Genomic DNA, 26483 nt, shown 5'->3' with positions numbered 1-26483 from the left:
TATTGCTACCCCAACTTTTTGTTTGCTTGTTTCCATTTTCATAAAATATCTTTTCCATCCCTTTACTTTCTGTCCATGTGTATCTTTCAATCTGAAGTGAGTCTCTTGTAGGCAGCATATACCGTAGGATTTTGTTTTCTTATCCAGTCAGCCCTCCTATGTCTTTAGATTGGAACATTTAATCCATTTACATTGGAAGTAATTGCTGATAGATATGTAGTTAGTGCCATTTTATTCATAATTTTTATCTTTTTCCATCTTAAAGGAGTCCCTCTAACATACCTTGTAATATTGGTTTGGTGTGATGAACTTCTTTAGCTTTTTCTTGTCTGGGAAGCTCTTTATCTGTCCTTTGATTTTACCTTGCTGGGTAGCGTACCCTTGGTTGTAGGTCCTTGCTTTTCATCATTAGCTATTTTGTGCCAATCCCCTCTGGCCTGCAAAATTTCTATTGAGAGATCAGCTGACAGTCTTATCTGGAGCTCCCTTGTCAGTAACTAACTGCTTTTCTCTTGCTGCTTTTAGGATTCTCTTTTTGTCTTTATCTTTTGCCTTTGTAATTACAATGTGTCTTGGTGTGGGCCTGTTTGGGTTTACCCTGTTTGGGACTCTCTGTGCTTCCTGGACTTGTATGTCTATTTCCTTCGCCAGCTTAGGAAAGTTTTCAGTCATTGTTTCTTCAAATAGGTTCTCAATCCCTTGCTTTCTCCCTTCCCCTTCTGGTGCCCCTATGATGTGAATGTTGTTATGCTTGATGTTATCACAGTGGTCTCTTAAACTATCCTCATTTTTTTGGATTCTTTTTTCTTTTTGCTGTTATCATTGGGTGTTTTCTGCTACCTTGTCTTCCAAATCACTGATACAATCCTCTGTTTCATCTAGCCTGCTGGTGATTCCTTCTAGTGCATTCTTCATTCCCATTATTCTATTCTTCACTTCTGACTGGTTCTATTTTTATGGTTTCCATGTCCTTTTTTATGCTTATTGTCTCTCTGTTGAAGTTCTCACTAAGTTTCTTGAGCATCCTTATAACCATTGTTTTGAACTCTATCTCTGGTAGGTTGCTTGCCTCCATTTTGTTTAGTTCTTCTCCTGGAGTTTTCTCCTGTTCTTTTATTTGGAACATACTTTTTTGCTTTCCTCATTTTGGCTTCCTCTTTGTGTTTGCTCCTATACGTTAGGTAGATTTGCTATTTCTCCCAATCTTGGCCAGGTGGCTTATGTAGTAGGTGCCCTGTGGGGCCCTGGCACAGTCTCCCTGGTCAACTGAGCCGGGTGCTCCAGAGTGTCCCTTGTGTGGGTTGTGTGTGCCCTACTGTTATAGTTGAGCCTTGGTTGCTATTGGCACATCAATGAGTGGAATTGACTCTCAGGCTGATTGGCTGTGGGGTTTGGCCATATCCACAGTTTACGGGCTGCTGTGTGTGGGGTTTACCCCACTGAGTGGGATTCGCTCCAGCAGGCTCTGGTGCCTCTTGAGACCCCCCTTTGGATGTGCCATTTGTGGGCCTAATTTGGCAGTGCTCTGCTATGATCTAAAGCCAATCTCCAAGTATGTTGGTTTGAGGACTCTGGCGAGGGGCTCTGTTGCAGTCCCAGGTCAGCCACTGCCTGTGACTGACCAGGGACTGCCTGATAAGAGCTACAAAGCGACCCATGGTTTTTCGCTGCCTGTCCTGGACCTGGAGGCATGAGGGAGAGGCCACGCAATGAACTGAGAACATCTGCCACCAGTACCAGGCCTGGAGTAACTCGGTAAAAAGCCAGGACACCCTGAGGCCTGCTGCCACCTGCCAGCTGCCTTAAGGTTCAGCTGCTGATAAAGCTTCGTGCAGTATACGAGTTGTGTGAGGCAGGGTCTCAGAGAGTCTCTAGAGTGGGAAGAATTGTGGTCACCAGGTTAATGGAAATTCTGGTTTGGTGTCAGTGCTGAGCCTGGAGCTACTCAGCAAAAGTCTCAGAGCACACCGAGACCAGTCACTGTCCACCTGGGGTGTGTAGGACTCTGATAGTTTTCCAAGAAAGATTACAATGCAGGTGGGGTCTGACTGCTCTTGGAGAAAGTGCCTCCAGCACTGGGGAAGCTGGGTGGGACGGTGTCCCAGTGAGTCAGCGGGGCAGAGCTGCGGAGCTCGCCAGGCCAATCAGATTCAGATTTGGCTGTAAACGTAGGGGGCGGGCTCAACATGGTAAGAATGGCGCCTGCCCGTCAGCTACACGAGAGGAGGACGTCCTCACAGGGAAGTGGCGACTGTCCTCCAGCCCTACACCCGAAGCGACACAACGCAGTCTGCACCCCCTTATGTCTCCGACGACCCCAAGTCACCATCCTTCCCCTGGAGCCCATGGTGAGTGCCTGCGAGTGAGAGTCTGTGCGCGGCCGTTTAAGAGGACGCCTGGGTTTCTCGCCACTTCTCTCCCACCCAGATGGTTAGAATCCCCACTGTTTTGCAGTCAGCTGTTGTGAGGGCTCCTCTTTCCATACTCCGGGCTGGGGAACCTGGTGTGGGGAGCTGGGTTCCCTTGTTCCTCTGCAGGGAAAACTATGGCTGAGATGTTCCTCCCAGTTCTTAACCGCCACACGGAGGTTTACGGCCTGTTCCGTATCACCGCCCCTCCTACCAGTCTCGACATGGCTGCTTCTTTACGTTTTTAGTTACAGGACTTCTGTTTGGCTAGACTTCAGATGGTTCTCCAGGTTGGTTGTTCTGTAATTTAGTTGTAATTTTAATGTGTTCGTGAAGGACACAAGCACAGTGTTTATCTACTCCGCCATCTTGGATTTCTCTGCCCGAGCCACATGCTGAGGCCACATCTCAATGGTCTGTGAAAGAGGAGATAGAAGTTGTCCCAGAAATAAAGTGTGCATGTGTGTGCCCATGTGACTGTTTCCTGGACAGAGTGAGGAACCTGCCCGTAGACTTGGTCTAGGACTTGCCTGTAGCTGAAGCACTGACACAGACTGCGACCCGGGCCCACCTGGACGCAGTGCCTATAGCACATGGATGGCCAATTAGAGATCAAGCCGCCCTGGAGGGTGGTGATTTCCAGGCGCCGGGTCCAGTGATACAAATCCGATTTATATGAGTTGTTAATGAGAGTCAGAGGAAGCCCAGGTCACTGTGGGAAATTGCTGTCAATGTGGCCAAGCCGGGTGGTGGGCTGGCCCATGAGGGGTGCCAGAACCCACAGTTCCTAGCAGGCCCCCACCTCCATAGCCAGCAGGTGGCCTGGGGGTCAGCTGGGCTGTCTCAAGCCAGGACACAGGGCTGCGTCAGCTGCACAGACCAGAACTTTCTAGCCTCCTCTCTCTGCCCTTGCGGAGAGGACCCACTCAGCACTGACAAGGGCACTCTGGCGAGTCCAGCCCCTCCAGGCTGGTGCTGTCTCAGGCATGTGGGAGCAGTAGGTCAGAGTCACCAGTGCCGCTGGGGCAGCCCCTCCCCCAATTCCTCAAGGCCTCCAGCCTTCCTAAGACAATTCCAGGCAGGGCCAGCTTATGCTCAGAAGGATAAAGGCCACAAAGATGCCCACGCCTCAATCCCCAAACCTATGACTATGTTACCTTACACGGCATAGGGACCTAGCCGGAGTGCTTCCGTTAAGGATCTGGAGATGGGGAAGTGAGCTGGATTATCCACGTAGGCCCAGGGCCATAACAGGGATCCTCACAGGGTAAAGAGAGAGGCGAGAAGGTCCGGGTCAGAGTGATGTGACCTGACAAAGACCTGACCGGCCTTTGCTGGCTTTGAAGACAGGGAGAGGAGTGCAGGTGTCTCTAGAAGCTGGAAAAAGCCAGGAAATGGCTTCTCTTTTTGAGCTTCCAGAAAGAACTAGCCCTGCCGCAGCCTGAGATTAGCCCAGGGAGACTGTATCAGGCCTCCTACCTCCAGAACGGCAAGGCCATACATCTGCACTGTTGTCAGGCACTGAGTGGGTGGGGAGTCCTTACAGCAGCGTAAGGAACCAACTCACAGACCGAACCTGAGCGTTCACCCAGGATGCATGGGGAAGAGTCGGGACGCCACCCAGGGCACTGTGCACAAGGCCCGAGAAGTCAGCCACTCTCCCCCTCCCAGCTGCCACAGGGGTCCTGAGAGATAGGGGCCCTCATCCCTGTCACCAGGGCCGGAGCTGGCCACACAGGCGGTCCTAGCCCTGCCTGCCAGCTTCTCCAATCCCAGCCCTGGGTGTGGGGTGAGTGGGACGGCGGTGCCCTGCCTTGACTGCTCACCCTTAAGTCTTCTCTATTTGGGCTCCTTGAAAGGTATTTCTCCTGAGAAGCATCCTCCAGGCTCCAGAGGATATGAACTGCCCAAACCCCCTGGAAAGGCACATTGGGTGGCACCATCCAAAACACAGAGGGCGGGAGCCAGGGAACAATGAGAGGGGACAGTGGGGAGAAGACATGACAGTTCATGCCAGCATGCACTTATTATTTGCTCCTGCTAGGTCCGCAACCTGGGCTGGGTATCACTGGGGATCCAGACAGAAACTCTCTAGCGAGGAGTCGACAGGCCAGTGTGCAAAGAGGAACCGTGGGAATAGGCAGAGTGGTACGAGAAAGGTCCTGAGCAGGTGCAGGTGAGCACCTGGGAGCCTGGAGCTTTCTGCTGGCGGGGATGGTCATGCTCCTCGTCTGGGACATGGATCAGGGGACTGGCCACTGTGACATCAGCAGAGGCCGCAGGTGGAAGGGGATTGGACTGGAGGCCGAGCTGCCTGGGGCAGCCTGGGAGCTGATGCCCGGCCCTGGAGGACCGAGTGTACAGCCGAGGACTCGGGCCCTGGGAGCCAGGTGTGTTGCAGAGGGCTCATCCGAGTGAACTAGGAAAGGGAGACTAAGGCTGGGGAGGAGGCCTGAGCCTGCCCACCCAAGAGGGGATGGAGGGAGAAGGAGGCAGATTCCTTATGTGGGGAGGGTGGTTGGGGTGGGGGCACCAGGACCTGCTTTTTCCAGAAAAGTTAACTAATGGTGGAGCATCGGGAGACAGAGCCAGACCCTCCTCCGGTTCCATGTCCTGCAGGCCTGGCCCCTATCCCACCTCCTCCTGATGCCTGATCAAGCCCCCCCACGCCCAGCTGAGCCAGGCCTTCTGCACCCCCTTGCTTGTTGGGGCTGTTTTTCCTCTGAGAATCCCTGCCTGCTCGCCTCTCTGAAGGGGCGCCGGCTCTTCCCTCTGCCCTGGGCTCACAGATTTCATTACCTCTAATGAGCCCGTCGGAGGCCAGGCAAGGAGGCCAGGCAAGGCAATTAGGAGTGCCAGGCCTTCCCGTAACCGCTGCTCAGAGCGGGCAGGCGTGCGGCCCCAGCCACACCGCCCACCACCTCTTAATGAGAGGGTGAAATCCGGGAATTAATGAGGACAGGAAAATTAATCACAGGTTGCCGGGCAGTGCTGTGCACCCAGCGGCACTCTGCAGGTTTGGAGCCCCAGACCCCCACTGCAGATCTGGGGGTGCGGGCCCAGAAGGAGAAATCTGGGCTCCACGATCATGCCATAAACACATATGGAGACTTCCTCCCCCCTCCCCCCACCAGGGGGAGGAGGCAGCTGGGGGAAGAGTTGCTGCAACAGCAGGAGTTTGAGGATGGAGGCTGGGTTCTAGCCCTGCCACATGCTGGGTGACCTGGGACTGAGTGCTTAACCTCTCTGAGCTCTGCTGCCCTCCATCTCTTAAAGGAAAATAATAACCTGATCGTCGTGCTGGTGAGATGTGATTAAGGCTCATCAGCCCCACATCACATCAGATCGTTGGAGATGGGACCCTCCCCTGTCCCAGGAGCTCACGTCCCTCCTACAGGACCCACATGATGATGACCCACGGTGGTGAACTGGGTGTAGGGATAATGGGTCTGGCCTTCTAGGGCTGCTCTGCCTTCAGCAGCCACACAGTGTCCCCCAAACGGACTCATAAGAAAGGGGAGGGTGGGGGAAGGGAAGGAGGGGCCTGCAGGCAGGCAGGGGCACTACCTGTGCAAAGGCCTGGAGGTGGGAAAGAGTGGGTGCATTTGCTTGTTCAATTTGGGGGTGCCGCTTAGAGGGGTGTGAGGAGATACACGGTGAGGATTCTGGGTCCAGCCAATGAGGGTGGGTGCGGATGCCAGGCATGGGCTGTGGCTGTGCGCCTGTCTGCGTGGAGGGAGGCTGAGGCCTCCCCCTCCTGCCTCCTGCCTGGATTCAGCCCTGGGGCTCGCTACAGAAAGCAAGGTCTGTGTCTGGGGTATCATCTGAAGGCAGTGACAAACAATAGCACATCCAAAAATAGCGGCTGGGGCCCTTTTTATGAGGACAAAGACATTACAAATGTGTTTTCAATCCCCTTCCAAGAAACTAAGTTTACATAAAAGAAATGTGGCCTCCCAGGCTCCCTCCTCTTGTAAAGACTCTTCGTTTACAACCATTAAGGCCAGTATGTGAGATCAGGGGGGCTCTGGCTCACAAGGGGTGCAGGTGGGAGCAGGTAAGCTCAGCTCAGAGGTGACCGGATCAGGATTCGGGAGCTTGCCTCACAGGGAGAGGGTGTAGGAAACTGAACCGTTCCCTCCAGGTGGGGAGAAGGCAGTGAGGGAGTGGGGACAGCTCTAGGGGACACGGAGGGGCCAAGGGCAAGAGAAGGGGCGAGAGCTGAGGCCAGGCAGGGAGAGGAGGGGACCTGGGCTGCATCCTGCAAGGCACTTGGTTGCGAGCAATAGACACCGACTCTGCCAGCTCTAGGAGCAACAGAATTCAGAAGCAGCTCCCAGGAGTGATGGGCTGAGCTAGGTCACGAGCTGCACCCTGGCTTCCAGAAGGTTCTGACTAACTCCTTTACCTAGTGATCTCTATACTCCATCCACCCTGACACTCGACTCCCATTGCACCCTCCCCTCCAGGAAGCCTTCCGTGAGGCCCCCTCTGGCCTGCTGTGGTTCCTCATCATACTGATTGGCCCTCCTCCCCCCACCCAGAGTTCCTCCAGGGCAGGCCCCACCCCCACTCATCTCTCCTACCCAGGGCCTGGCTCCTCCCTTTGTCCCCAATGCCGACCCAAGTGAGGTAGATAGAGCAGCCGGTGGAAAACAGGGCCCATCAGCTCTGATGGGCTCTCATACCCCGGCCCTGCCCTGCCAGCCAGGCTGCGGCTTGGCCCAGGCCTCTGCTTGGCTCTGGGTGGCCTGGAGAGGATGGGATCCCCATGTTCATGCTAATTGAGTAAGCCTATTGGCTGTGTCTCCGTAAAGGTTTTCCCAGTTGCTTTAATAATGAAATGTTTTATGGCATTAAAGATGCCTCCTTATTAGCCCAGGAAGGTCAGTGAGCTGTGCCTTCTGAATTTCGCGGGCAGTTGGGTCCGACCTTTAGTGATGGAGGCTTGCTGCTGTCTCCAGCAGCTGGCAAGGGGACTCACATTGGGTTTGGCCGTCCTGCTTTGGCCTTCGGCTCTTTGACTGCCTTGGGGTCACCCAGCCTCAGTTTCCCCATCTCTGTAACGTGTTTAGTTGGACCCAGTGAGTCAGGGCAAAAGGAGGGCACATTGGGCTCACGTTCTTGGAGGAAGTGTGGCCTGAGAAGCCTCCTGGCAAAGGGTGGGTGCGGGTCTGTGCCCCTCGCCCCAATCTCAATCCACCTGGCTGACAAGCCTCGATCCCACTTTGGGGCCCTGGGAGGCAGACAGCAGAGGGTGCCTCTTTACAGAGGGATGCTGGAGCCCACCAACATGAGTTCGTCTCTTGTCTCCCATCCACAAAGGGTTAATAACCCCTTCTCGCTAACCTGACCGGCAGCATGAGGCTCTGGTGACTTAAATGAGTAGAAATCAGAGTCCTCGGGAGCTCTGTTTACTTGGAATGGCATAGCAAGCAGGGAAACTCAGCAGCACTGTGACTGCCACATAGCGCTCACGTTGAGCCACACACTCATCTGAAGAAGTGGACTCTCTCATTGCTATTGTGCAAACGGTACCACTGATGCTCAGTGCGCGGAACCGTCCCCAGACCTCCCATGCGACCTTCTTTGGAGCTGGGCTTTGAACCTGGGGCCGTGCCCTCTTACCCCTCCATGTTTTCTGTCACCTTTGCTGGAAAGTGCACCTCTCAGGGGACAGGGGAGTCCTGACTCGCAGACCAAAGTCCTGTCTACATTGGATGCTTGAGCACTGCCCGGGGCTGGCGGCTGTGGGGCAGACAGTGGGGCCGGTGCGAGCAGCTGGGCTCAGTAGCCGGTGGAAAGCTGAGCAGGGCCCCGTCCTTCCCATGATCAATGTGGTGGTTTGTGGACAGCCGGCAGCATGGACCAGAGAAACCCGACCAGCTCAAGGAACACCGTTTGCACAAAAACCTCTTTGCAAATGTCATCGGGAAAACGAAGCTGCCAGAGACTTGGGGTTGCCCTGCCTGCTTCTTTTGAGCTTCTCGGGCCCAGTTATTTGAGAACGACCCCCCAAGATCAACTTCCGAGATGCTTCTCCCTGCAAGGAGAAGGCAGAACAGTCGAGAGGAGCGTGAGGAGAAGAAAAGCACGGAACCTCCCCCGACTTGCCCGGTTTACACTTTGAAATGAGAAGCAAATGTTGGGAAAACATGTCAGACGTTCCAGGCTCCGAATCCAGCCAGCAGCTTGGAAAGAAATAAGGTGGGGGCGATGACAGCCTGTGTGGGGCCAACAGGGCTCCCGTCAGAGGGGAGAGGGGACCCCCCTGGGCAGTGACACCCTCAGTCTGCACTGGGGGACCCAGCTTGTCCAGAGAAAGAATGAAAGGACTGAGGTATTTACCCTGAAGATGGGAAGACTTGGATGTTTGGGGGACTGGATTCAGAGATGAGGACTGCCCCCTCCCCACGTCTGCAAAGCTCCAGGGGCAGGAGCCAGAGAAGTTTCTAAAATTAGGGGATGCCTCCTTTGTGCCCAGCACTGCATCCATTCCAGCTCACACCTGACCCTCGTACTGTCTCCCATTGTCCTGTGAGGAAACACAGTCCTGAGAATGAGCTTACTGGGATCTTCCCCACACCCTGCCATCTCCTGGGAGCAAGCCAAGGGCCACCTTCCTTCAGAAGCAGCAGAAGGATTCCCACGCGCTCCTGCAGTTCCCAGATTTAGGGGTGAACTTGGCGGGAGACAGGATTCTGGGGGCTCTCGGTGCCATCTCCTTCTTGAGGACTCCTCTCTGGCTCCCGTACCTCCTTGGTCTGGATGTAACCAGGCTTCCACTGAGACAACTGCTCACAGGGCATATGCCCTCCCTCTGCAGAAGGCTCCTCTGTGTGGCCCTGAGAGCAGTGCATGTGCTTCGGTCCCGCTGGGTCAGTTTTCATATAATCTCCAGCAGTTTCTTGTGCTCCAAGCCAGCTGGGCTGGGAGTGAGCGCCCCGTCCCGGGAGGGTCTCTCCTCGTGTACGGATGTGGGGGGAGAGTTTCAGGCAGGGCTGACATTAGAAGCCCTGCAGCTCCGATATTTGCAGTGCTGGGCTGGAGGCGGCCCAGGCAGCTCCGCCGCCGTCCATGTCCCAGTGCTCCGCAGTTCTGGGTCTCGGCGCGGTTCTGCCCCCCACTGGGGGTTTATGAGGATGGAGGCACTGTCTCCAGACTGGGCTTATGGCTCTCGTGCTCCTGCTGGGCTCGCCCGACCCCCATGGTGGCGGCTGGCGCACTGATTGGCACTCCGGGCACGCCCTCATCAGGCAGATGTGATCATTCCCGCCTGCTTTGGACACCCGGGGCATTGTGGCGGCAGGTGGCACACGGAGTGTCACAGCTCCGCGGCAGGGGGCGGGCGCGTGGCGGGAGCACTAATGCGGCAGTCGCATGCTGAGGTGAAGGTGCTCTGTTATGTAACCGGCGCCCCACAGGCCGCGTGGCCCGCACTGGTAACCGCTCATTATACCCCCAGCCTCCTAACAAGCCTCTGGGGGCTTCTTCCTGCAGGAAGCCTAGTGTTTTCTTCTGCTTCAGGGGAGCTCGAATCAAAGAATGACATATGTGTCTGGTGCAAGATGCAAAGAGCTCAGACGAACCGGACTTTCTCCCTGGGTGACTGGAAGAGCCCAGATACACCCTCCGCAAACTGGAAATTTCGGGGAGGGGATCGGGCGTGGGCCGACAGGCCAGGCAGCACTCACTGTCTTGCTGACCAGAGGCTGACCGTGGACTCTGGGCACCTGTATTTACATTTAGGGAGCTGGGCCTGAGCCACTGCAGTGAGGACTGAATAAGAAAGTGAGGCACGAACGTCCCGTAGACTTGGATGTACCCATGTGGCCCCAGGCGGACGTGGCTGTCCCCACAACAGGGTCCATCCACACCCCCAGCTCTTCCAGTGTGGGCCGTGTGAGTTTGGGAATGAGAACTGTGAGCTTCCCGCGTAGGACATGAACATCGTGGACACACAGCACCAGGGTTCTTTGTCCTGCTGGCCTAGGCAGCCAGTAGAACAGGTAAGGACCACGAGACCAATTAGCTTCCTGGCGATTGTCCAGTTAGCGGAATGGGGTTCCAGGCCAGTCTGACCCCAAACCTTCCCACAGCCCCCCAAGCCTTTCTTAAGACCAGACGGGGTGACCCCTCTGTTATACACAGAGGCCTTTGGAAATATGATGAAAATTGTGGATCCTGTCCCCAGAAAAATGTATACACGCACACTTGGGTGCTGGAGGGGTTTTGTAGACACTTTCATGTTTGGGTTGCAGAGGGTCCTGGGACCCCAGAGTGAGACCCCTGTTCTGGAGCCATCGCCTCTCTCGGGGTGGGGACCTGTCTGTGATCAGCGGTACGTCCGTGGCCGACAGAACAAGGACCCGGCACTCACTCATCTGTGTGATGGGCTCCTCCTGAGCCAGGGTAGCTGGGAGTCGGGGCAGGTCCCGTGAGGTGGGCTGTTCCTAGTACGTGCCACAGGATCCAAGGAAGAACGGAATAGGGCTGGCTGGTAGGTGGCGTCCACGGAAGCCTCTGGTCCCCGAAAAGGCTGCAGTGTCTGTTCATTACTTTGAATGTGTCCCTGGGCATCTGGGGAAACCTGCACTGGCCAGAGCTCTTACTGGAGCATCCAGACTCTTCCACAGAATCGTCTGGAATGTAGCTGGATTGGCCTCCTTGCCTCTGGGTCCTGGTTCACTCCACTGCAGCCAGGGTCTCAGGGCAGGTATGGGTGAAGCTGGAGTCAGCAGCAGCCTGGTGGTGAGATGGGGTGCAGCCATTCTTCACCCCCCACCCCTTCCTTGTACAGGTTGGCCTCACCCATGCACCCCTCAAGGAAGGCCCCTCAATTTTAGTGACTTCCTTCAGCAGCACGAATGAAATGTGGGCTGCCCTGTAGCTTCGATGCTGAGGCCTTGGGGCCTGCGTCCACCCCGACAACCTTCTGGAAGCTCCACATCCAAAGCGTCTGTAGCACACCAGGCACCACAGTGATGGTCCTGGCTCTTTCATCTCTGCCTGTCCTGCAGTGGGGCAAGAAGCCATTGTAATATTGTCAGTACTGCTCCCGTTTTGCAGATGAGGAGAGCAAGGTGCAGATGAGAATAAATGACTTTCCTGAAGCTGCTGGATAGGAAGTGGCTGAGCTGAATTTAAAGCACGCCCTCCACACAAAGCTGCTGCCAGGCTGCCAGCAGCGCCTGGGGAAGACTCGTGCCCAGAGATGGGGTGGCATGGGTGCAGGGACAGCTCAGTCCTGTGAGCCCCACCCCTCACCCTCACTCACTGTTTCCGGTGTTCCCACAGAATGCTCACTGGGGCCCTCTGCCTCCCACCCCAACCCTGTGTATGCATGGCCATGACCTGCGTGGCTTGAGCCTCCCAGCCCAGGGGTGCAGACTGACTCCAGCTCAGGGCTCCACAGCTTCCCGAAACCCATCGCTGGCCCACATAGCCTCAGGCTCCAGGAAAAAGTTGCTCTGCGTCCCACAGATCGCTGTAGCATGGTCCTGCCCAGGGGCCCAGCCCGGCCCACCACCCCCATCCCCTACCTAGCAGGAGCCTCTCAGGGTTCCCCACATCTCACAGAAACCCATGACCTTGCAGCAACTTGTTAACAGCATCTCTTGTTCCCAGACTTAACCCACAGAAGCTGAGGCAGAGGCCAGCTGACTACCATGCCAGCGCTCCCCTGACCTGGGGCCTTGGGCCCTTTTCCGAAACGCTCCTGGGGTGGGTGCCCAGCCAGGTCTTTAAGAACAGCAGGGACAAGAATGAGGCAGGGCCCAGGCTGCCCAGTTCCCAGTCAGGGCCCACCCTGTACCTGGCCCTTGAGGCCCCTGGGGACGTCAGAGGGGCCTTGTGTTCTCCAACAGCAGTGAGAACAGACCTGGAAACCAAGGGAAAAGCAAATCCCTCGGCCTGCAGAAGGCACTAGAGGCCTCAGAGGAGGGAACATTTGGGCAGAAACCCAAAGGAGGTGGGAGGTTCCCACAGGTGGGATGACAGGGACATCCCGTGCAGATTGGGAGACTGGGGTGGGCTGGTGCTAAGGATGGAAACCAGCTGCAGGCTGCTCATGGAAGCGCCTGTGGCCCCACTGAGGACTTTGGACTTTACACGTCACAAGGAGCTGTGTGGTTTTAGAGAAAGAGTGATGTGTAATCTGTTCTGCAGTTTTCAGGTGATGCTGTCAGCACGTGGACTTTGGGACAGAAAACTGGAGGGAGCAAATAAGGGAGGAAGGTAGGTGCTCACCATAACCAGGCTGGAACACCAGCCTCTCATTCTTGAGTTCTCTGGAGACTCCCATCCATCCATCATCCATCCATCCAATCATCCATCCATCCATCCATCCATCCATCCATCCATCCATCCATCATCCGTTATCCACCCATCCATCAACTTATCTAACACCAGGGGTAAACAAGAAGTGATCTCAGCCTAGGGTCTCGCTTGAGTGCCCTCAAGGCTGGGGAGTATTTGCATTGACAGGAACCTCCCCCTCCAAGGGGCTGATCGGGTTCAGGCATGGTCAAACACCTGGCACTCTGAAATCCCAGCAGCCCACAGCTCTAGGTTCCCCTGGGTACCTGGTGTGTTGAGCCTATAAATGGCAGCATGTGGCTGGGAGCTGCAGGCCATCAGCTGCCCTCCATGGGCCAGAGGCCAGGGTTGGCCAGGGCTCGTACACCTAGGCTCACTGCAGACAGTGCTTTCCCAGGCCAACCGTCAGCTCCACCCCCAGAGCCAGGTGAATGAGGCCCGACGTGGGAATGAGCTGGGTTGAAGGGAGGAGCTTGTGGCCACAGGGCACTCGTGCCTCCAGCTGCTGTGGAGGGGCAGCCCCCAGGGCATGGAGGGGTTCCTGGGCAGCATGGCCCTTTGTCTCTGGTGCCCAGTGCTTGCTGCTTCGGAAACCAGCTGTGGATGGTCAGCAGCTCTGTGCTGCTCTCTGCATGGGAGCAATGACTGTGGGAGCCCAGGGTGCTGAGGCTTTGACAAGACAGCTTATCCAGGACCCCAGCGTGTCAGCTGCTGGCTGCATCTGACACAGGTCAAGCATGCGTTGTTGGGTGTTGGGGACACACACTCATGTCTCACTCCTTAGCTGCCTTTAGGGTTCTGCTTTCCTGTTAGCCGAGAAACAGAGCCTTCTTGTGGGTGGGTCTGGCTTCAGAAGTGCATCTTGTAGGCAGAGGAAGGCATCCCACTTTTCATTACAGTTCGTTAAATCTAGACACAGGGAGGTTTGTGGCAGAAGAAAGCTGAGTGATTTGTAATAACAGATGACAAAGTAATGCCAGCCGTTTTTAACTGACATTCTAGTGAAGTTGTTTCCCAGACCCCCGGGGGTTGGCTTGCCTGATTGACTCTCTGGAATCTTCTTGGGGAGAAAGCCCAGACCACTCTGTTGTTTACTGGAAATTCTGTTCTCTGCCCTGGCTCCAGCAGCCCCAAGAGCAGGTGAGCTGGGAGGCCTGTGTCAACACAGGAAGCTGCCCAGTGCCCTGGCCAGGCCCCTAAACATGAGGACAACTCAGTGTTGGCCAGGTGAGTGCAGAACTGCAAGTAGCACCTCCCACCCACTGAAGACCCAGCTGAAAGACCACCTCCTCCAGGAAATGGTCCCCACCCCCTCTTGGCCTTCCTCACCCCTGACAGAGATGGCCAGTCCCTTTTCCAGATCCTGGGGCCTCCTGTTAGACCCTCTCAGGTGAGTCAGCACCTGGGCAGGAATTGAACCTTGCTCCGCCAACACTGGTGCCCTATGGCACCAAACACAGGAGTCCTTCGGGACGGGACAGGTGTCTCAAGACCACAGACCCAAGGATGAAGTTTTCAAATAGGAACCCTATAGCTCCTAGGTCTACATGGCAAAGCTTCCTGGTGGTTCCCAGCGAAATTCCAGAAGAGACTTTATAACAGAAGGCCTGAGAGCATCTGGGCCAAAAAACGTGGTTGGGTGACTGACCATGGGCTCACTGAGAAGCAAGCCGGTTTCCTGCTTTGATTTGGTTGCTAACCTGGTGGCCAGAAGACAGGCAAATACAGACCATTTCTGGACTTTAGTGACAGAGTTCCTTGGGCAGCCATGGGAACAAGATGGAGACATAAGGTTATGCCATAAAATCACAGAAAGGAATTGCAGATCCATGATTTTGTCCATGGACACAGCATGGACCCTGGACGGAGGTCCAGCCACGAGGCCCACCCTGACCTGCTTGCCCAGAGTTTCCCTTAGTCGCTTGGGGAGGATGAACGGCAGCACGGAGATCTGACGGGGGCCTCAGCTCATGCCGGTGCCAACTGTGTGCAGTTGGGGAGGGTGACTTAGACGTCTCAGCCTGTGCTGAGAGACGCATCTGCAGCTGGATCAGCTCAGGTGACACTGTCATCTCACTGCGGGAGGTGAAGGGCAGTCAGTGCTGGAAGGGGTGTTTCTTTTCTGGGAGACCTGCTCTGAACCAACACCAGGACGGACGTCCCTGTAGAAGCTGCCCACCCACAGGCCACCCTGCTTTCGGGAACTGAGTCACATCCTACTTAGTAGCTTGGGGATGGTTTCACTTTGCAGTTAAGTAATCTTTAATAAGTTCGTTTAAAAAAAGAAAATGACGTAACCACATGGCAGTGTTGTTTTCGGGGAGGGGCTGGCCAGAGATGAGAGTGTCTCTTCCAGGTTTTGCCACGACACCCCTGAGGGCCCCAGGTGCTTCCAAAGTGTCTCCGATTGACACTATTACAGTCTATTCATCCAGATTTGCCAAAGGAGGGGTCTGTCTGCTTCCTGTCATCCATCCATTGATCCCCTCATTCATCCATCCATCCATCCATCCATCCAATCCTTGGCCCTCAATCATGTCATAGCTCTGGATTTTTATAGTCTGAGCCTCACAGTCCCCACAGCTGTCTCTCAAATTCAACTCCCTCCTCCAAAACCGAGACCTTTTCTAATGACCCCTTGGAAAGCCCTTTCCACTGAGAGCTTTATACTAAGCTTCAAGGGTCTGTTCCTTCTGCCTCCTCTCGGCCCCTCCCACATCGCATCCCCACATTCCTGAGTGTGCTGCGTCCTGGGACCAAGAGGTGGAAAGAGTGGTTATCCTTTTCTACTTCGGTTCCCGAGAGAAAATGGAACTAAGAAAACCCATTGTCACTTGGCCCCCGTCACAGCCACAAAAGCTCTTGGAGGTCTGGAGTGCTGGGTCTTAGATGCTCACACACTTGGCAACAGCTCTCACTACTGAGGAGGACAAATGTAAGCGAAGAAATGCACAAAACAACCCAAGATGAGTTGAGTATGCCTTTTCTCTTTTCTATATTTTAGTGGTGCCCAAGACTGAGGTTCTTTTCACTATGTCAGGTCTTAAAAAAAAAAAAAAAAGATTGAAATGCACCCGATTATTAAATAGAGATGTTTCAGACTTCATTTAGCAAACTGTAACATTTTTATCATTTTTATAAAGCCCTTTTTAATGAACACCGTCTGCCAGGAGACCAAACATGAAGGCTGAAATCATGTTTTCTCTGTATTTGTCATCCCTGAAGATGTTGTTTCCAGATTCTACAGAAATAATAAATTTCAGTTAGAAGTTTGGGTGTCCGCTGCGGGGCTACACATCCCTGAATGTTCCAATTTCCAGCACAAGAAGCTAATCCCGCTGTAACTTTTCTTCCTTGCCAGCTCCCAACCACAAGTTCATACCTTCCTTGCCTCTTTGTAAATGGGGCACTTGTAGCAACATTCGACCCAATATGTTTATTTTACTGAGCCTGAAAAATGTTGTTCTAATAAGCATCAACATATTTTCTCAGTGACAAAATGTTTTCATCCTGTTGCTCCTGATTTCACAGGTCACTGCTTGTTGGAGTTTCCCACAAGCAGCTCCTTGATCTGCTGGGTGTTGGACAGGAGGTGTCCCAGTTGGATTTGTACCTCACAGAGCAGAATCAATCTGGGAGCTGCGTCTGCCCGTTCAGCTTCCAGGCCTGTCCTGGACACCTCTCCAGTGACACCTCGTTAACAGAGGTGAGACTTCCAGCCCCAGACATTATGACTGGGCAGAGAGCTACCCTAACACTCCCTCGAAAGTGATTTCTCAGGTCTGAGAGCCTCTGACCTGGCTTGGTGGCTGCCCGATGACCTTGGGTCTTGCTCTGTGTTAGAAGCAGGGGCAGCTGGAGCTTGGGGAGCCCTGTGAGGTGGGCCAAGCCCCGAGACCTCAGCTGGCGAGGCAACTGGTCCTGTCCACTCAGAATTAAGCCCAGCTGAGCCAAGGTCATATGGGGGAGTCACTCACCTGGTTTGGCCCCTCTGGCTTCCGAAGCCTGGCTGCACAAGTGACGTGGGGCCGTGAGGCCAGGCCGCCCTCCCTGACTCCTCCTGGAGGCCATCGTGTTCACTCAGGGACCTCTGGAGACGAGAAATTGATTTTTTGGGGGATGAGCACCAGTCCATCTGATCCCAGCAATAGGCAGAGTTTAGGGGAAAGTCCTATTCTGCTCAACAATCCAGCTCGGACTGGATTCTGACAGAAACTTCCAGTCCCCCCATCTGAGGACTGGATGGGAAGGGCCGTAGTGTCCCGGACCGTTAAGAGGCCGGATTCTGCTCTGGGTCAGTCTCCTGGGGGCTGCTGGACTAGGGATAGGTTTTGCACACGCTTCTCAGCCACGTGTTCTCAGTTCATGTTCAGTGCCAAGCTTTTCATCGGGCTGCAAGTAGGGTGACCAACCGTCCCAGTTTGCCTGGGACTGAAGGGTTTCCTGGGTTGTGGGGCTGTCAGAGCTGATACCAGGAAAGTTCTGGGCAGACCCGGAGTTGGTCACCCTATCCTGGGAGACAGGCAGTGTTTATGTTACCTTCTTTGGTGGCAAGTCACTTTCTGTTGGGGGTCCAAGTTGAACAGGTCTCCCCTCCACCGTGGTGCAGGAACACAGACACCAGAGCATTTCCTGTGCCACACCAGCATGTGTCCCCCAGCTGCTTCCAAATGCCACCTGAAGTTCTCCCACCTCTTCTCCCCCCAGCGTAGGCAGACAGCATGTTTACGCTCTTCCCTCCACACCAGGCGTAGTGCCCAGGGACCTGATTCTATGGGCTACTGGCCTTCCCAAGAGGTCAGCAGTCTCATCTGACATGGGAAGAGACAGAAGCCAGAGAGGGGCAAGCCTTACCCAGGGTCACTCAGCGAGTTAGTGACATAGTGACGAGTAGACAGTCAGTCCCCAGGCCTCTGACCTTCCAGTCCAGGGCTTTTTCCACCCCACCCCATGCCCAGTCCTGGCCCCAGCAAACGTCCCCGCACATTCTTCCAAGAAGTTAGGCCAACTTTCAGTTCAGCTGAGGTCGCGAGAACTCCACGCTGCTTGTCACATCCAGCCTCACGCTCTCCATCACTGCAAGCACGCCACTGGCCCTACCGCCAAGCTAGCAATCTTCTGAACCCCGTGCTGTGAGGAACACAGGTCCAATTCAGTCTCCCTCCCGAGTGGGAAACGGATCTCATTAAGGCCCTGGCAGCCGACGTGGGGGCTGAGGTATTGTTTTTAATGGAAAAACAAGAATTTGCTGTTATGTGTTAGATTAAGGCTTTATCCAGGGGAATTAATCGTATTGCTACCGGCCGTCATTCGCGTAGCCTTTGACTTCACATCCTGGGAGAAGGCACGACCAGGGCCGCGAAATTGGTTCATTTCTCTTTCTGGTCTTTAATGAAGCCCCAGACAGCTCGCGCACGGCGTCTCCTCCCCGGGGCGGCTGTGAATTACCTCTCACCTGCCCTTGCGACCGTCTCTGAGCAATCACCAGCCTCCCTCCCGTGCCTCTCGCCAATCCATCTCGCACACACTGCCAGATCCATCATCCAAAAACACAGCTCTGGTCACGAACTGCCATTGCTCAGAGGCCTCCTGGGTCTGCCCACTGCCTCCAGAATAATGTTCAAACTCTCCCGTCCCCGAGCTGGAGTTTCAACAAATTTTAACTTTTTATTGGAGTATAATACACAGGCGGAAAAGTCCACAGATCATAGGGGCAATATTACATTTTCAGAAAGTAAGAGGCACACCCCTTCAGACCGTCTCCTCCAAATAAAGAAACACAATCTCACCAGAGCCCCGGAAACCCATCACCACACCTCCCTTCAGGTCAGCACCCCCATGTCCCCCACACACACATCACGGTCCCAGGGGTGATCATTATCCTGATTTTTACACTTTTTTTTTCTGGTTATTGCATTTTATGCATGAAATCATACATCACGTTGTGCACGGTTTTGTGTTCTGTTCACCAAGCTTGAAAGTGTAATGTCCTGTGGTTCGGCACACTGGGAAACAGAACTCCCCTCCCCCACTCCCAGGCATTACCAATAGCTCAAATCCGTGACAATCAGACTCAAGACCCCTTCTCCAGGGACCCCCTCTGTATGCCCTGCCCCCTGAGAGCTGACCCACGGTGAAAACTTTTCCCACCCAGCCCTTCCGGGGCCAGTGTGAACTTCCAGTTAGATAGGGAGCTGCCAGAGGGTGAGGGTATAGGACTATTACGGGTACCTGGCTGGCGATCTGCCACCAGGGGGAAGTTCATGGAGCAAGTCCTTAAGTGAATGACACTTGCCACTCGGCTGCTGAGTTCCTCTCTCAAGGTGGGAGTTGGCCTCCCATTGTCATCACGGATTTCAGGTGGGGAAATGGCAGACCAGACAAAGTATTTGCGGCATTTCCAATAGACTAAAGGGGCAAAGTCCTTAATAAGCAAAAGGCGCCTACAAATTAATTAATCACTCTCAATAGAAAAATGGATGGAGGCTCTGAATAGGCAATTCACAGAAGTAAAAACAGTAATAAACATCTTAAGAGCTTCTCAACAGGTATGTTTAAATTACAAAATGAAAAGAGATTTTTGGAGGGCTTTTTACCTGGGACGGTAGCCCAACATCTAGGGCTAACAGGGTGGGGGCAGTAGGCACGTGTGAACCCATTCAGGGCCGTGTGCACTGAGAGCAATTTTACTCGTAGGACTCTAGTGTTACTGGCCGTGTGACCTCTTTCTCTCTGTGCCACAAGGACATGTCCTGCCCACTCACTCCATGTCTATCTGTAAAGCACTCACCTTGGACCCCATAAAAATGGAGTAACGCTGGCCCCCACCACCATGTGAAGAAGGGCGGGGCCCAGGCCACGAGGAGCCAGCCTCCAGGCCACTGCTCATGCTGCTCCCTCTGCCCGCTGGCCTCTTCTCCTGCGGCCCCATGCCCCCATCTGCGGGGGACTAAAGCCCCACTGCCTTGCTCTCACAGGTAGACCTCGTCCTCTGGCCCCCACTGGGCGGAAGCCCACCGCACTCCTAAGCACATGTTCACGCCGGGCCACAGGTGGGTGTAGGGCTACAGGTGCTCTGCGCCCCTCGCCCCTCCGATCGCAGGCAATCTGTGTGTCTGTGCGTGGGTGCAATCGTGGCTCGCAGAGAATAGCAGTGTCAGTGGCCGCCACTGGGTCGGGGCTTGGGGCCCTCGGCTTGGCAGGCTGTCCTGCACATGGGGCTCCCCACACTGGTTCTGGGGGTGGGGAGCCAGAGGCCGGGACCATCTCCATCTCTCAGGCCCAGGACCTGCCAAAGGTGGCTGAATTTTCAGGACGGGGGTTGGGGTTCTGTTGCTCTGCTGGGCCTGTCTCCCAATCTAGTTGGTCATAGCCTCCCTATCCAGCGGGGAGAGACCCCATTGTCCTTCCTGGCTGGTGGCCATTGTTCTACCATCTGCCCACATGTACTGGCCTGGGAGTGCCAGGCCCAGCGGTTCCGGGCACCCCTGCTCCTTGGGCCTGGTGTAAAGGCTGTGCCACCCGCTACATTGCCTGGCTCCAGAACTGAGAAGAGAGGCTCTGCATCTGCTCTCCGGTTTCTCTCCAAGCCTATGTGTCTGGGGAGGCAGCAGCCCGTTCTCCATGGAGGCTCACATGGCCTGCAGTAGGAGCTAGACTGCTTGGCCAGCCATGCTGGGAGCTAGGGCCGTGGGGTGGGGTGGGAGGGCCTGACCCCTCCCTCAGCCCCTCATAGCCACAGGTCTGGAACCTGGCTGGTAAGGAAGAGGTACACTCAGGGGGACACACCACTGCATGTGGCGGCTGGACCCCCATGACCAGTGGTGTCCTAAGCACGGTCATCCCAGCTTCCTGGAAACCCACCCGTACTGGACACCAGGCTACTGCAAATGCCAGGGTGGACAGAACCCTCCCCCCACAGACACTGCCTGGGCCCCAGGATAGAGTCCCAGGCACTCCTGGCACCTCTCTCTCCAAAACCAGCCCTGCTCATTCCCACGGGGTTGTGGCTGGCCCGTGACCCCCTTCCTGGCTATCCCTACCTGGTCACGGGGAGCCTTAACTGCAGACAGGCCCTGCCCCTCGGGCAGCTGCCCTGCGGCCGGCCGGCTGGCTGGCTGTGGCCTTCCCTCTTCAGTGCTCCTTCCAGGTGTGAAAGGAGGCAGGAGCTGTTTCTCCTGGGGGCTGGGGGTGCTGGGACCTGGCAGAGGGCTGCAGTTAAGGGAGTGAATGAGGGGACGGGTGGGTGAAAGAGAAAGAAGCAACAGGAAGGAAGGAATAAAAAGGAGGGGGATGTTCTAGTTTTTTTAATTTATTTTTCAGTTGACGTTAGTTTCAGGTGTACAACATAGTGGTTAGATATTTGTATGTCTTATGAAGTGATCACCCTGGTAAGTCTAGTGCCCATCTGACACTATACATAGTTATTACAATATTATTGCATATTGTAATATGCTGTACTTTTTATCCCCGTGACTGTTTATAACTGGCAACATACGAGATCTGACAATTAAGTTCGCGAATGTGTTTCAACGATGCTGCTAACCTTTTTTGCTATCAGAGCAATTATTCATCATGAATTTGTACCAACTGTACAAACAGTTAACCAAGTTTACTATTTGGAAGGGCTGAAAAGGCTGCGTGAAAAAATTAGATGAAATGACCTGAACTTTTCGCCAAAAATTCATGGCTCTTGCGTCACGACAATGCACCAGCTCACACGGCACTGTCTGTGAGGAAGTTTTTAGCCAGTAGACAAATAAGTGTAGTAGAACACCCTCCCTACTCACCTGATCTGGCCCCCAATGACTTCTTTCTTTACCAGAAAATAAAGGAAATATTGAAAGGAAGACATTTGGATGACATTCAGGACATCAAGGGTAATACAACGACAGTTCTGATGGCCATTCCAGAAAAAGAGTTCCAAAGTTGCTTTGAAGGGTGGACTAGGCGCTGGCATCAGTGCATAGCTTCCCGAGGGGAGTACTTCGAAGGTGACTGTAGTGATATTCAGCAATGAGGTATGGAGCACTTTTTCTAGGATGAGTTCACAAACCTAAGTGTCCGACCTCATATGACCCAACAATTCCACTTCTGGGTATCTATCCAAAGAAAGTGAAAACACTAATTCAAAAAGATATGTTCACCCCCCCTGTTCACTGCAGCATTGTTCAGAATAGCCAAGATATGGCTGTAAACTAGGTGTCCATCGATGGATGGATGGATAAAGAGGTGGTGCGTATACACAATGGAATATTACTCAGCCATAAATGAGAATTAAACCTTGCCTCTGCAACAACACAGATGAACCTAAAGGGTATAAAGCTACGTGAAATAAGTCAGACAGAGAAAAAAAAAATCTTCTCGCCTCAAGTATGATCTCACTTATATGTGGAACATATTAAAAAATTAATAAACAACACAGAAACAACACAGATACAGAGAACAGACTGATGGCTGCCCGAGGGGAGGGGGTGGGGGGCTGGGTGGGAAAGGTGAAGGGAAATAAAGAGAGAATAAATAAATAAGTTGTTGGATGGAATGTATAGCACACAATATAGTCAATAATATTGTAATAACTGCATGGTGACAGATGGTTACTAGGCTTATCGTGGGGACCGTATTATAAGGCTTATAAATGTCTAGTCACTACCTTGTACAGATGAAACTAATATAATGTTGCATGTTAACTATACTTCAATAAAAACATGCAAAAAAAAAGGAGAGGGAGACCAGGGGCTGGATCGGATCCTGGGGACTCCCCACCCCCATGCGCTGCTCCCCACCAGGTGATTTGGATACCAGCCCTCCCTGCTCTCCAGGGCAGCATTCTGCTCATCCATGAAAGGGTTTGAACACCGGACCCCTCTCTGCCCCAATAACCTCTGCTTGCCTCTTAATCTGGTTGGGAGGTGTGGGGAGCAGCCTCTAAGATGGTCCCCAGTGTCCCCCCTCCCCGGTGTTCACACCTGTGTAATCTTCTCGCCTCAAGTGTGAGCTAGTCTTGATGACTCGTGTTTGATGAACAGAAAACAGCAGAAGGGGTGGGATGCCATTTCTAGGGTTTGGTTTAAAAAGCCGTGGCTTCTGTCTTCGACTCTCATTGCTCACCCCTGGGGAGGACCCTGCTGTCATGTCCCACGGTGAGGAGCAGGGTCCCTGAAGGGAAGGAAGAGCCTACAGCAGAATTTCTGCCGAGTAATAAGAAATCTGGGACCGGCACCCCAAAACCAGATGTCCTGACCCAAGGACTAGACTCCACAAACCCTCACTAAGTCTAGAGACCAGAGCTGCCTTGGAAAGGAGAGGGGATCAGGGAAGCAGATTCACCCATATCTGTACCCCACTTCTGAGGTCAATGGGTCTCCCCACTTCCTTACTCATCCCCTTTGGGTTCCAGTTCTGGGTTGTGTGGAACAGTGCTTCGTGCACTGCATTCTGGAGAAATGAATGACAATGTGGCATTGCCAGATAAGCTACAGGACACCCACTCAAACTAAATATCAGATAACCAGCAAATACATTTTTAATAGAAGTACGTCCATGCAATATTTGGAACATACTTGTATAGTAGTGCCCTTATCTGACGCTTTGCTTTCCATCGTTTCAGTTGCCATGGCCAACTTGGGTCTGAAAATATTAAATGGAAAACTCCAGAGATAAACAATTCATAAGGTTTAAATTGCATGCTGTTCTGAGTGGCGTGTAGAAATCTCGTGCTGTCCTGCTCCTTCCTGCCCGGGACGTGACCATCCCTCTGTCCAGCGTCTCCACCTCCCTTCATCTCATCATGTGGGCCTTGTATCAGCTCATCGTTACAAGAAGAAGAAAGGTGAGTACAGTTCAATATGATATTTTGAGAGATATCACAGTCCCATAACTTTTATTACAGTATATTGTGATAATTGTCCTATTTTATTATTAGTTACTGTTGATCATCTCTTACTGTGCCTAAGTTATAAATTAAATGTGATCCTAGGTCTGTATATAAAGGAAAAAGGAGTATTATAGGGGTCAGTACTACCTGCAGTTTCAGACATTCACTGGGGGTCTTGGAACGTGTCCCCCAGGGATAAGGGGGCGACTACTGTGCTAAAAAAGTATCCGTTGTTTATCTAAAATTCAGACGTGATGGGATGTTCTTTTATTTACTAAATCTGGCAACCGTGTGACAAGGGCAGTGTTCTGTACATGGGGAAGGTGGGAGCCTGCGGCTTAGGGCTGTGTCACACTCTTCCTTTCTTATTGTGTGTGGGAGTCGGGGCTTAGCTGGGAAGAACCACAGCCTATCGTCGACACCGCCCCCCCCAGCCCCCGAGGCCACCTGAAGCTGGGTCTCAACCCACTCACCTCCTCAGCCCGGGCCTGTGAGCAGGGAGCAAGCCGCACAGTCCTGGGAAGACCCGCGGATTGGGCTGCCTTGAGAGGTGATGAGCTCCCCGTCACAGGAGATATGCCAGCCCCAGCTCTCAGCAGGAGTGTGGGACAGAACTGAAAATGTCATCATGGGTGAAGAGAGGAGTGCAGAAGCCACTGAGCTCACCAGTGAGACTGGGGACAAGTCGCCAGGGCCTCGCCCGCCGAGGGGCCGTTGGAGCAGACCCAGAGCCCTGGGGTGCCCTGGAAGAGGGGCCCCTGTGCCCAGCCTGGTGGGCAGATAGTGATGAGTGGTATATGTGTTCCCTGTCGCTGCGGTAACAAATGACCACAAACTTAGCGGCTTGAAACAACACAAATCTGTTATCTTACCGTCTGGAGGCCAGAAATCCAAAAAGCGGCTGGAATCCAGATTTCAGCAGAGCTGGCTTCCCTGGAGGCTGTGAGGGGCACCCATTCTGATCTTTTCCACGTCGAGAGGCCTCCTGCCCTCCATGGCTCGTGGCTGCATCAGTCTGCTCACCAGTCTGCTCACCACGTCCATCGTCACATCGTCTCTGGCTCTGACCCTCCTGCCTCACCCCTGCTTCCCTTATAAAGGCCATATGATGACGCTGGCCCACCCGGATCTACCAGAATCATGCCCCCATCCCGAGGTCCTTAACTTAATCATCTCCCAAGTCCCCTCGCCATGCCAGGTGACACATTCTCAGGTTCCAAGGATTAAAACACGGGCATTTTTGGGAGGGCCGTTATTCTACCAGCCACAGGGGGGACTGTGATTTTCTCAAGGAAGGCAGCACACAGGGCTGTGAGAGGCCCATGGGAGAGTCTTGAAGCCCAGTCTCGGGGGCTTGGACCTTTTCCTAAGGCCCTGAGGAGCCTTTGCCATGTTTAAAGTCAGGACCGTCCCCAGGGCCTCAGACCTACCCTCTGAGTAGGGCCAGCTTCAGGCCCCACTGGTCAGAGGGGGTGTAGGTGCGGGCAGCCCGAGCTCCCCGTGACTGTGGCGTGGTAGGCCATGGCGGTGGCTGTGTGCTGGGACAGCTGCTGCTCAGCCACTGCTCCCTCTCCGCTGGTAACACATGCTTTACATTAAAGCGGTAAGAGTATGTTTTCCATCCTGGTCTGGCACATGAGGGACGCCTGCTGCAAATAGTCTTGGAGGGGCTGCGTTGGAATTCCGAGGCTGTGAGCTCTGCCGTGGAGGGGAGGCCTCTGAAGCTGATGAGGCAGGAGGGGAGGAAGCGGGGGGTGAGGGACAAGCGTAAAATCACCCTGTCCCCAGCTACCCCGGCTGCGGGCCACTGGGTCGGCAGGATCTGCTTTCCATAGAGCCTGGTGCTCGCCGAGGACCCTGTTGAAGGGTTCTGACATGAATCATGCTAGCTGGGAAGGTTGAGCCAAGGTCACTGGTGAGATGGGATGCTGGGTTTCTCAGACTCAACGTGGAGGAAGGTTCTGGGCTTAGCCTGTGCCTGGGGCCTCGGCCCCCTCCTCTCTACCTGAGCCTGGTCCTTCACCTCAGGAAGTCTTCCACCGTCACCTTTCTTCAGGAGGGGTCGGACAACGGCTGATGCGTCCTGATCAGACTCCGGACACTCAGGATCCGTCAGGTTCTCTGAGTCTCGGGAGGACTCATCACAGCCCTCGCCAACGGCCCATCATGCTGAGTGTGGGGTCTGGGCTCCAGCCTCAGGGGACAGCTCCTGATTCCCACACCCTGCCCAGCCTGATTTTAAACCTTTCTCATCCTACACCGCCTGCTCCTAACCGCCCCTGACCTCCCCCATGGCACCTCCTCAGCAGCCTCCACATTGCTCTCCAGCCTCGGCCCACCTGGCTCTCTTACCCATCTGCCCAAAGCACCCTCCTCCAGCCCTGACCTCAGTGCCTACCCTGCTGCCCAGCACCCACTTCCTCATCCTGTGCTCTGAGCCCCCGTGTGGCCCAGGCCATGCTAGGGACAAGGGCACCACGGCGATCCTGACCCTGGTGGAGTGATTGGAGCCCATTGGACCTGCAGACCCCTCTGCTCACTGCTCCCCAAATTGCCCTGCCAGTTTCCCACCTGACGACCTTGCCTATTCTGTTCCCTCCCTGAGAATGCCCTTCCTCCAGCTCCAGCCTCTGAGCCCCGCCTGGCCTTGGCTGCCATGGCCCTTCCTCCCTAAGCCTTTTCTGAAACCAACTCATTCCCACTCACCACTGCAGTTCACCCCATCGTGCTGTTCTTAGTTCTCAGAACCCTGGGCCTGTCTCAAACATTGTGACAGTCACTCAGGCAGGAGCTGAAGAGCGTCAGCTTCCTGGCACAGGGTCACTTTGGAAACTTGCGACTCTGAAACTGGGCAGTATTGCCACTGAGCACACTCTTGCAGC

General features: G+C 54.2%; 1 long non-coding RNA gene across 1 annotated transcript; it reads left to right on the top strand.

Annotated features, from left to right (window-relative positions):
• Positions 1–11923: 11923 nt before the first annotated feature.
• On the top strand, positions 11924–25207 carry LOC148758716 (uncharacterized). The gene is made up of 3 exons (XR_016020577.1): positions 11924–12644; positions 16257–16431; positions 23335–25207. It is a non-coding gene; the product is annotated as an uncharacterized LOC148758716 (long non-coding RNA).
• The last annotated feature ends 1276 nt before the right edge of the window (positions 25208–26483 follow it).

Source organism: Rhinolophus sinicus, chromosome 3, assembly GCF_057876585.1.
Source record: "Rhinolophus sinicus isolate RSI-liver-muscle chromosome 3, RSI-T2T, whole genome shotgun sequence".
Taxonomy (NCBI): domain Eukaryota; kingdom Metazoa; phylum Chordata; class Mammalia; order Chiroptera; family Rhinolophidae; genus Rhinolophus; species Rhinolophus sinicus.
Note: the sequence above shows the minus strand (reverse complement) of the source record. Positions and strands in the feature narration are given on the sequence as shown.